This window comes from Ceratotherium simum, chromosome 16 (assembly GCF_057802395.1).
Source record: "Ceratotherium simum simum isolate JZ-2026a chromosome 16, ASM5780239v1, whole genome shotgun sequence".
NCBI classification, from domain to species: domain Eukaryota; kingdom Metazoa; phylum Chordata; class Mammalia; order Perissodactyla; family Rhinocerotidae; genus Ceratotherium; species Ceratotherium simum.
The window spans coordinates 19,850,401-19,862,316 of record NC_141915.1 but is presented as its reverse complement, the minus strand read 5'-3'; positions in this window follow the sequence as shown (position 1 = coordinate 19,862,316).

Here is an 11,916-nt window from a genome sequence, read left to right as displayed (position 1 = left end):
TTTGGGGAATACAAAAACAGACAAGACATAGTGGCTCTCCTTTTCTAGCCAATTTCTGAAGAAGCACTTTGCTTGTATCCTGCAGACATTCAGAAAAATTCAGTTCACTCAACGCAACTGTGTCCTAGAGATGGGATGCAAGAGGATGGCTGATGTCCGATCGGCCTTTGAAAAGTCTCACTTTGGGAAGCTGGGGTGGATCCCCCTTGGAGGTGAAAGACCACTCTGTGCTCTGGCGCTCCCCAACTCTGGGACCCGGTCCCACCTCATCACCCAGCCCCGACCTTCACCTGGCACAGGGTCTCCAGCCTCTGCCTCTCGGCCTCTTTCGTACCAGCTGGGCCAGCTTTCAGAGCAGCATCTGGGTTGGGGGGGTGGTGATGTCCAGGAAGTAGGTGAGGACCTGGCTGAGTGAGCAGCGGGGCAGCCGCTTGTCCTTGACACAGTAGCTCCCTGGATAGAGAAGGAAGAAATCAGGATGGAAAATAAAGCCCCACTGAGGCCTCTGGGGCAGAACCTTCCACCTTCCCACTGCAGGGGAGAGAGGACAGTGAAGTTCTGGCTCCAGGAAGAGCCAAAGGGTGCATGTGCTCAACTCATGTTTGGGAAGGTGGTGCCCAGAGATAGGGCTGCCAGGGAAGGCTGATCAACAGCCCTCCAAAGGGCACCCAAGTTGACATGATCCTGTAAAACTAACTATGCACCAGAGTCCAGTCCCTCTCGGGCCCAGATCTGAACTTTAGCAGGTGAACTTCAGACTCACAGTGACTAAATTCACCAAAGACTGATGTACACCCCAGAGGCCAGGTGTTCATTTAGAGAAAAGCCCATGACTGCAAATCCCTGTGTGCCAAACCAAGAGGTGCCAGGTGAGCAGCAAATCAGCCCAAGAGAGGTGACAAGTCTCAAGGAGTCCCAAGAGGCAGTGTGCAGGGTGGTACCAGCATTGACCCTGGGGTCAGTGGACGTGGTTTCAAACTCTGGCTCCCCACTTACTAGCTGGGTGACTGAACCCTCTAAGCCCTGGGTTCCACCTCTGCGAAAAGGAATTGATAACAAGACCTACGTCTCTGGGCTTATGGGAGCATTGATTCAAATATGTATATGTAATGGTACAGGGTCTGGTACACATTTGCTCAGTAAATAGTAGGTAAAAGTATTAGTATTATGCTATTTCATCTAGACCCAAGGCCTGATGAACCACATCTGTCTCCCTACAGTCATGAGGACATCCCTGTCCCCTTGTCCCCAAGTTTCAGGCTCTCTCACGTTCTCCTGGACAGTGGGGGACAATGCCAGACTTTGCTTCTCTCACTCCACTTTCCTATTTTGGCCACTCCCTTTAGGGGGACACAGTCTTTGGAGGTGTCATTATCACTGAGGAAGCCAAGGCCAGGGAGCTATTCCTTTGGGCTGGGGGCCGTGATCGCTGATTTCATGAGTTCATCTCTCCTGGGGCCTGTCACCCCTGTGCTGTGCTCGCCCTGTTGACTGAGAGCGTCACCTCAGCACAGGAAGGGGTGCTCTGGACCCTCCCTGGGACAGCATCTTCTCCCCGGTGAGGATGGCCAGGAGGAGCCACGCTCTCCTGGTCACCTGTGGCCTGTCCCTGCCCATTGTCCAGGGAAGCAGGGGTAAATGAGACCCTCGGTGGTGAAGCAGTGTGAAATTAGACACCACGAAATGCAAGGAGGTTATGAATTCTGGGATCCAAGGAGACTCTCAGCGTGTGCTAGACCCCTTCTCTGACTCTGGACAAATTCTCATTAGCCTGTGGGAAATATAAATTCCTCTACTCCTGCATTTATTTGGTGCCAGGAATTGTGAAGCTGGCACGTATGTCTGCTCATTTGTTCTTCACAACAACCCTACAAGCAAGGCTCTGTTGTCTCTATTTTAGAGACAGAGAAAGAAAGCCTTGAAAGGTGAACTCCTATGTCCAAGGTCACACAGCTAGTAAGTGATGGCTCAGGGACTTGAACCCTCAAAGCTCACCCTTTCTACACTGTTTCCACATTTCTCTATTCCGTCACCAAGCAAGCCGCACACACACGCCTATTGCAGGGACTAAAGACACAATGCATGTAAAATGCTGGCATGTAGTAATCACCCAACAAATGCTAGCTGCTCCTCTTATTATGATAACACTTACGAATATTCTTGCGTCTGCCTCCTGTACTAGGTGGTGAGCTTTCTGAGGGCAGACACTGAGTCTCACTCCTCTTTGTCGCCCAGGACCTGCCAGGTGTATAGATGTGACAGTTAAAATTTCGAAGGAAAATAAATGAATCAGTCTATCGACAAAAAAGTGGTTAGTGAACAGCAGGATGAACGGAAAAAGAGTCCCCAGGCTCTGGTGCTGGGCAGATCGTCCCAAAGAAGCGGCCCTTCTTGCTGGCCTGCCAGCCGGGCGAGGACTGTTTGCAAGGCTGCTTTAGTGCGGGCTTGGGTGGCCCGCCCACTCAGCAGGAAGGACAGGGTTAGCTGCCCCAGCACAGGCCCGGGCCCAGTCTGTCAGCCAGGTGGGGGATATGCAGGAGGATGCGGGGCCACCTCAGCGGAGGCTCCGTGCAGAGGGCTCACCGCTCTCGTCGAGGGTCTGCAGGCACACGGGTTGGTGGGGTGCAGGGCCATCCACCACTCGCTCTAAGATGCCTTGGACCAGAGCTGGCTGGTTGCCTGGGAAAACCCCAAGGTGCTCCCCTGGCAGGTAGCTCAGCCCTCGGCTGGCCTCAATGGAGAGTTCCACCAGGAGGGTGGTGCGGCTGGAGAAGGAAAAAGAAGCCTCTGGTGAACGCCAGCAGGATTTCCTCCAGAGCTCCCTGATGGGTGGGCCAGTTTCCCTAGGAAATGTGCCCTCCTTTCATCTTCCTGCCTGGTTCCATGAGCACAGGTCGCCAGCGTCCCCTGACGCTGGGGCGCTCAAGAGGGCCCTGGGGCTGATCAGGCCTGTGGCTTCCCTGTGGGGAGAGGATGGGCCGCACCCCTCCCTGTGCAGCCCTCTGAGCCCCCGAGGGCTTGCCCACAGACTCTGCCTAAAGAGAGCATCCCGCTGGGAGATACGTGGGCGTTGGGACAAACCTTTCCCTGTCCCCAGCACAAATCCAGTTACTAAAACAAAGCCCAGTTTTCCTAATGAATGGGGGAGGGCAGCGCAGATAAACAAAACCTGTGGAGAGTTCACAACACTTGCCTCTCCTGGCGGGGAAAGGTTCTTCCCTGCCAAACCTTTCCTGAAAGTTGTGAACAAAGAGCCAAATGGGTTGAATTTCTCTTGCTTTCCCCTTGTAGTGAAAGGGTTAAGGGACAAGGGACAGGAAGTGAAGCAGGTGCCGAGGTCCCAAGCTGGGAAACTGGCCCGTGGTTAGTGGAGACCAGACACAAGGGTGCTGGTGGCCACAGGGGTTACCAGTCAAGCTGGCCCTACTGATGCATCGTTGCTAATGCCAGCGGACTCCTCTCTCCCTTCCTTTCAAAGACTGGCTTGCTCTGTTCTTTCCTTCATTCAAATAAAATCTGGGCCTGAGTGAAGGTGGGTTCGGTTAGAGATTAACTAGAGCACTTTGAGCTCCTGGTGAGAGTCCCTTTGTCCTACCTCTAATCTAAGCTCCTGATTGTCTGAGAAAGCAGTAGGCATGGGACCGGCCCGGTGGCACAAGTGGTTAAGTGCATGCGTTCCCCTTTGGCAGCCTGGGGTTCACGGGTTCGGATCCCAGGCGTGCACTGACGCACTGTTTGTCACGCCATGCTGTGGTGGCGTCCCATATAAAGTAGAGGAAGATGGGCACAGATGTTAGCTCAGGGCCAATCTTCCTCAGCAAGGGAAAAGAAGGAGGATCATCATCGGATGTTAGCTCAGGGCTGATCTCCCTCACAAAAAAAATAAAGAAAGAAAAGAAAAGAAAAAAAGAAAGCAGTAGGCAGAGGGAGCATTTGGCAGACAACGGCTCTGCATTTGACCCGTTGTTTCACATCTAAAGTTTCCTAGTTACCTCTGTGCCCTGAAACCTGATCTTTACCTGCTCTTCCATTCAAGCAGGTCCATGGCCTCTGCAGGAGCAGATGGGTCCAGATTTGGACACAAGAGGGAGGAACTTCCCCAGGATTTGTTGGGGGCTGGGGGCGGTGCTGGCAGGTGTTATAGGCTGGTCTGTGGAGAAAAAGGGAGGAAAATGTCAACCCAAATAATCAATTACCAATTTACAGATAATAAGTTAGAGTGATATTTATTGAGCCTAATGTGAGGACTAGTCCGGAAGCGATCCCTTCCCCAGGGAAGAAAGCACTGAGGGGAAGCGTGGTTTATAGCCTGGTTACCATGTCAGAACAAAGAACATACATCAAGCATGACAGGAATACAGTTTTTTTCCCAAAGTCACAAGGAGATATTTTGCTGCAGTTTGGCACATACACAGCAGGTCAACTTGACCTTGGTTCCGGGAAAAAAAGCTAATCTTAAAAGAAGTACTCATATCAGCATCAGAGAGAGGCAGACATTCATCCCTATCTTGAAAGAGTGGACTCTTTCTTTCCTTTGGGAAATGTTGGGAGCAGGTGTACAATGCATGTTTGCTGGGCCATAAGTCACGCTGCTCTGGGAAAAACAAGCTTTAGGCCGAATCAGATTTAAACTAGAACAGCTTCCCCACATGCCTCAGTGTGTGAAAACTTCTTAATATTCTTATTCTTTTTATCATTTTTCCTCTTATGATCAATAATCTTTTGATGGAAAGCATTGATGATCAAGTTACTGTCCCTGGTGCAAGGGTGGTTGCTGCCTGCCCTGGGTCCCTCACGCCCCTTGGAGCTGGGCCTTTATTTTGTGGATTTACCCAGTTATCCAGGTTGGGCAGAAAAGAGTAGAGAGTGTCAGAATTGAGTCGAATTCTCAGACACTCTGCTTGCATCCGAGAACTGCTTCTTGGTGTGGGGAAGCCTACACACACAGACACACGTGCGCACGCACGCGCGCACACACACACACACACACACACGTTGGAATCGGGTCCAGGAACTTTTGCAGCCGTGCAAGGTGCTTTACCTGTGATCTCTCATTTCATATCAGAAAAATGATGGGAGACAAGTATTACCCCCATTTACAGAAGGAGAAACGGGGGGTCACTGAGGTGAAGTGACCTGCTCGGGGTCATCCAACCAGCAAGGGAGGAGCTTGGATTTGAAGCCACGTCTGGCTGATTCCCACAGTGTGTGCTCTTGCTTCACACCTGGGCTCCCCTATGAGATGATGCTCCACTCCGTGGAAAATACTGTTTCATTCCACATCACATTCTTCTCAGGGGTCCCTGGATACAAAAGAGAAAGGACTCATTGTTCTTTCCTGCTCAGCAGATCAGCCCCCACCCCCGTTCCCTGCCACTCCTCTGGAATGGGCCATGGATGAGAGGGTGTTGACAGGACCCAAAGCTGAGCCTGACACTCTGGGCCTCCCACTCCCCAGGTACAGAAAATATTGATCAAAAATGAAACCGAAGAGGGCCGGCCCAGTGGCGTAGTGGTTAAGTCTGCAGGCCCCACGTCAACAGCCTGGGGTTCCCAGGTTCGGATCCCAGGTGCAAACCTACACATCACTCATTAAGCCATGCTGTGGAGGCATCCCAAATACAAAATAGAGGAAGATTGGCACAGACATTAGCTCAGGGACAATCTTCCTAAAGCAAAAAGAGGAAGATTGGGAACAGATGTTAGCTCAGAGCCAATCTTCCTCACCAAAAAAAAAAAAAAAAAAAAGAAAAAGAAAAAGAAACCTAAAGACCAGTTCTGGCAGAGCCCTCCTTACTCCTGGGGGCACAAAGAACAGAGCCACGTGGGCATATGTTCCCTGTGACATGCTGGGTCCCATGAAATGAGGCACATCCCATGAGAAGCCATCTGAGAAGTGAGGCAGAGTGGTGCAGTGGTTAGTGGAAGAGGCTCCATTGCTGTACTGCCTAGGATGAGTCCCAGCTCTGATACTTTCTAGCTGTGTGACCTTTGGGAATCTGCTTCACCTCTCTGTACCTTCCTTTCTTCCCAGATAGAAGAGGCATAATTAATTGCACTCACTTGATAAAGCTGGTGGAGGATTAAATGTAAGGCACTCAGAATGATGCCTAGCACATAATCAACACCATATAGGTATTAACTTAGAAACAATCTCTGAGCACTCCCTCCTCTATGCCCATCTAGCTCCCAGCTGTACATATGTCTTAAGCCGTGGGAATACGAGCTACTCAAGGCAGGGACTGTGCCCAAGTCCTTACTGTACCCCAGTGCCCAGGAGGGGCCCTGCCCTTGTTTATTGACTGTGGCCATCACTGGATTTTCCAAATATTTCAGGTCCCACATGCTATTCCAGATTCTTGATGCTCCCCATCAGAAGGTAAAGTCTCTTCTCTCCTCTTGAACCTGGGTGGGGCATTTGGGATTGCCTCAACAAATAGAGTGTGGTAGAAATGATGCAGCATGACTTGTGAGACTGGGTTATAAAAGAGATACAACTCCCACCTGGCTCCTGCTCTCTAGGATGCTCACCCTTGGGATCCAGCCACCATATTGTGAGGAAGCCCAAGCCATGTGGACAGTCCAGTTGTTGGTGTTCAGGCCAGTAGCACCAGCCAAATTCTCAGCCAACGGCCAGCGTGGACTAACTGGCAGACGTGTGAGTGAAGGAGGCCTCAGATGATTCCAGCCCCACCCTCTGAGCCATTCCAACCGACGCTGAGTGGAGCAGAGATGAGCTCTCCCCACCCAGCCCTGCCCAAGTTCAGGTTTGGGAGCCAGATAAGTGTTGTCATTGTTTTAAGCTGCTAAGTTTTAGTATAATTGTTATGAAGCAAGAGGTAACCAGAACAAGGACTAGATGAATCTACCCTGGTGGGCTCAGCTCAGCAGCTCAGCAGCTGGTTGCTGGTTGCTCAGGCAGCTGCCTCAGGGGGTCTCTTCAATCTACACCCAAATGGAGGGTGGGGGCTGCTGGGGGTGGGGGAGCACACAGACCTAGGTGCCAGGCTGAGCTGGTTTTTATCTGGTTCTGCTGCTCATTACATGCGTGGCCCTGGGCACTTCTCTCATCCTTAGAGTCATCAATTATTCAACCTGGGGACAGCTGCCAGGAGCTTGACCAGGGATGACAGATGTAAAATCTCTGGCCAGGAGCCAGGCAGAGAGCAATCTGGTTTTAGTAAACTGGTTTCTTTCCTGGAGAGTGTTCACGGTGAACCAAAGAGGAATTTTGTTTCCTGAAAGCACAGAGCGGGGAAAGAAGGAAGAATGGGGAGCAGCCAAGAGGGAGGGCGTGGGCTAGGGCCAAACCAGGTTTCATGGCCGCCTGGCAAACACTAGTGGCTGCTAGCCCGTCCATCATCCCATCCTCCCAGCTGGTTTAGGAACTGAATCCAGAGGAGGGTTCACTGAGAAGCTTGAACTTCAGGGCCCTTCACTGCCTGGGCAATGGGTTTGCATGGTCATAGGGGTCTGTGACATTTGCAAAAGTTAAGGCATATTAAATGAACTGATTCACACTACTGTCTCCTTCCCCTCCATCACTCTTCCTCTTGAGTCTGGTAGTGTTGGAGAGGCCATATGTATTTTGGGGATCTGGCTAAGGAGGAGTTGAGTTAGGCATACATTTATTCCAGGTTCAATGAGACATGTTTATGTGGTTGACAGCCACTTCCATGAGTAATTCAGCTATTCCCAACTGTTCCAGCTTAGAACTGGCTCCTGGAAGCTTCCTCCTGCTCATTGTGTCACCTCCCTGGGTCCAGATGCAAAGATGCAGGGCCAGAGGTGCGTCATGAAGGAACGTGTCCCATGTTGTGTGGTACCCAAAGTACGCGGGCAGCAGAGAAGAAGCAAGCCATTGGAAACACAGAGTGATCTTCTACTCCTCTATAGAAAATATGTCAGATCTTCATCACATGAAGAAGCAAAGAGTATGTAGGCAAAAAACTAGGAAAGTATTCTAGCGCCAGGAAATTAATGAATAAAAATATTATTTTTCTGGATATTATAGTGTTTGGGGTATCTGTCAACTGCTATGGTCTGAATGTTTGTGTCCCCCCAAAATTCATATGACCGCCATCACCCAGTTCACTCACCATTAGTTTTTATTTATGGAAGTGGTAGTGGTTTTCATTTATGGTCATGGCACAAAGTTTGCTTCTAAAATAAATGCATCGTAGCTTATTTAAAGGAAATTGGGAAGGAAGGCTGGTCTCAGGCTGGTCCCACGAGGACTAAAGGCAGGGGCGGCTGTGTGTCTGGCTAATTAAGTGATAAGACACTAATCCTTTGCACGTCTGGAACTAAAGCTTTGCTCACATGTGCTCCCCGCTGAGGAAGTGTGGCCAAACAGTGACTCGGAGTGTGCTCGATGCCACGGAGCTACACGCTCTGCCACTCCTTGTCCTGCCATCCATGGAAGGGACACCACGGATCTTCAAGACTCAGCCCAAGGGCCACCTCCTCTCTGAACTCCATCCTGGCCTCATCACCCACAGGTAAGACACGTGAAAACACAGATATAATTGATGGAGTGCTCTCTCTGCCAGGCATTGACTTAAGTGCCTTAGCTCCTTTCATCCTCACAGCAACCTTATGAAATATGGCCTGTGATTAGCTCCATTTTACAGATGAGGAAATTGAGGCTTAGAGAGTTCAAGTAACCTGCCTGGCTTCCCCAGCTGCTGTGCCCACTGGAAGCTGAATACACTTCCTTCATAGCACGTTGGTGCATTTAATAATTGGCATCACTACCAACTCTAATGATTTTTGCACCTTTGGAGGAAATGACAATGGAGGAAATGACAATGTCCTCTTGGTCTGTGGTCCCCAGAGCCAAGCCCAGGGCCAGGCATCCAGCAGGTGCTCAGTAAATGCTTGTGAATGAAGTGCTCATCTGTGCTTCTTCAAGAGAGTTTCTCTTTCCTCTCCCACCAGAAGCCCCTGGGCTCAGAGGTGGACTTGGGCAGGTCAACGAGGCTCAGGCTGCAGCAACCTGTGTATATGGTCATCTACTTTTGGAAAACAGACACTTTTTTCTTAAAGCTGCCCCACCAAACCCAGATCTGCCTGGGTGCTTGTTGAAAATGCAGATATCCAGCCCTACCCTCAAACTACGAACCCCTGGGAGAGAGTCTGGACTCACCAAAGTTTGAGCATCATATGCTGACTGCCTCTTCTCTTCCCCCAGTGCTCGGAGTATTTGCTTCAGGGCTCAAAAGGGAGTCGTTGCAGTGGTGGCATCTGCACCCCACTTTTTCCTGGAAAACAACTGATTGCAGTAGGAAGGGGCTCCTGAGCTCCAAATAGTGTAAGTCCCTTCTCCTCAGGCCAAGACTTGCCCCGCCAGGCTCTGCGAATGAGAGTTCAGCTGGAGGGAGGGGTGGAGAGCGTCTGGGGGTCAAGCTAGGGGGAAGCCTGCAACCTGCCCTGCCAGGGTCCCTTCTCTGCCTCACAAAGGGGTCCTCGTCTCCTTCCCCTTCCAAGCCGAGCCGCCTCCTTCCCTCCCCATTCCTTCCAAAGAAGTGTTCAGTTTTGATTCTGAGGGTGGAAAGGAGTGACTCAGGTACCAGCCTCTGTGGAGAAAGGTCAGGCCTGGGGTGCAGGTGGCCTTATCACTGGGTCTCAGGGAGTCACTCCCGGGAAGCCCGGCTGCCTTTTGATTCGCCCTGTACAGAACCTGGGGCCAGAGCCCATGTGAGCCTTGGCCAAGCAGAGGCTAAGAGAAGGAGGTGAGAGCTGGAGGAGCGCCTTCACTAAGGCAGCGGAAAGCTTTTGCTGATGGAGGGCATTGTCCCCACGTTGACGCTCCCCCTTGCAGACCCCAGGCCAGTGGGAGAGTCAGCCCTACCTGGAGGTGGTCCCATCCAGGCTGGAAGACGACTCAGGGACCTCATTTGCACGGGGTCTCCTGGGAGACACAAGGCGTCTCTCCACTCTCACTGTCTCTCCTGCTGGCATACAGCAGGGCTGGTTGTTTGCTTTTTTTTTAATTTGAAGTACAAACAGAATTGAGTTCCTTGGGTCTATCTCAAGCTATTTCTTAGAAATTGAAGTGTACTTACCATGCAAGAGAAAAGCACAGGACCTACGTGTATAGTTTAGTGAGTTTGACAACGACTTATAGGCAAGTGGCCCATTCTCTTCTCGAGATAGAGGACATTTCTATCTCCCCAGAAAGGTCCCTCTGGCCCCTTCCCAGGCAACCCCCACTCCTCCCAGCGCCAACCACTGTCTGATTTCTTTCATCACAGATTTCTTGTGCCTGTTCTGGAACTTCCTATAAACGGAAGCATTTGGTGTGTACATTTTGTGTCTGCCTTCTTTTTCTCAGCACCACATTTTTGAGACTTATCTATGTTGTGTTTATCAGTAGTTTGTTTTCCTTTATGACTGTATGGTATTCTATTGTATGACTGCCCTATGATGTGTTCATCCATTTGCTTTTTGAGGGACACTTAGGCTATTATGTATAAAGCTGTGAGGAAATTCTTGCACAAGTCTTTGTGTGGACATGTGATTTTATTTACTTTAGGTAAATACCTAGGAGTGGACATGTGAGTTTATTTACTTTAGGTAAATACCCAGGAGTGGCATTTCTAGGTTATAAGGAAGGCATGTTTAACTTTATGAGAAACTACCAGAACAGTTTCCAATGTGCCTTACCATTGTGGTGCGGTTTACACTCTCACCAGCAATTAGTGAAAGTTCCAGTTGCTCCATACTCTTGCTAACATTCAGTGTTGTCAGTCTTTATAGTTGTGGCGATTTTAGGAGGTTAATGAACAGAAGTTTTCAATTTGATGAAATCTATTTTATCATTTTTCTTCTTTTATGGTTGTGAGTTTTTGGCACTGTCCAGGAAGCCTTTGGCTATCCTAAGGTTGTAGACAACCTCCTATATTTCTTTTCGAAAAGCTTTATAGTTTTAGATTTTATGTTTATGTCTATAATCCATTTCTAAATTTTTTTTTGAGTATAGTGTGAGGTACGGCTCAAGGTTCACATTTTTCCGTATGTACAGCTAGTTTGTCTAGCACCAACTGTTAAAAAGGATTTCCTTTCCACATTGAATTGCTTTGGTGTCTTTGCTGATAATCAATTGACCAAAGAAGTGGGCGTCTACTTCAGGACTTGCTATTCTGTCTGACCTAATTGTCTATCTTTATAACAATACCTTACTATTCTGATTGGGCTTGTATTAGAGTAAGTCATGAAATCAAGATAGTGTAAATGATCTTTGTTTCTCTTTTTTAAGATTGTTTTGACTCATCTATATCCTCTGGCTTTTCATATAAATTTTAGAATCAGCTTGTTAATTACCCCTGACCCCCTAGAAAAAAGTCTGCCGGGATTTTGATTTGATTTTGATGTGTCCTTGAGAAGAAGGTATATCCTACTCTTGTTGAGAGTGCTGTTCCATAAATGACAATTAAATTGGGTTGACTGTTTAAATCATCCTTCTGTTTAATGATTTGCTGTCTATTTGTTGTATCAATCAAACAGTCATCCCTCAGTATCTGTGGAGGATTGGTTCCAGGACCCCACAGATACCAAAATCCACAGACGCTGGAGTTCCAAGGGTGGGGTCACTGGGTGGGATTGGGGTACAGGAAGGGAATAGTGGGGTCACTCACTCAGTCACTTATCTAGGTCACCCAGGGATTTCCAAAAGAGAGAACTTCATGGGTGGGGACAGCTTAGCTCCTTATCTGGTTGTTTCACAAGTAGCAGTGTCATACAGCTGGCAATATGTTCATTCAAGATGGATGTCTTTCAAAACGGATGCCTCAGCAATCAAAAGCTTAGTGTCAGGCACTTTCACTACCTTTCCCACAGCAGCCGCACCATTTTACACGCCCACCAACAGTGCCCAAGGGCTCCTTCTCCACATCCTCATCAACTTGTCATTTT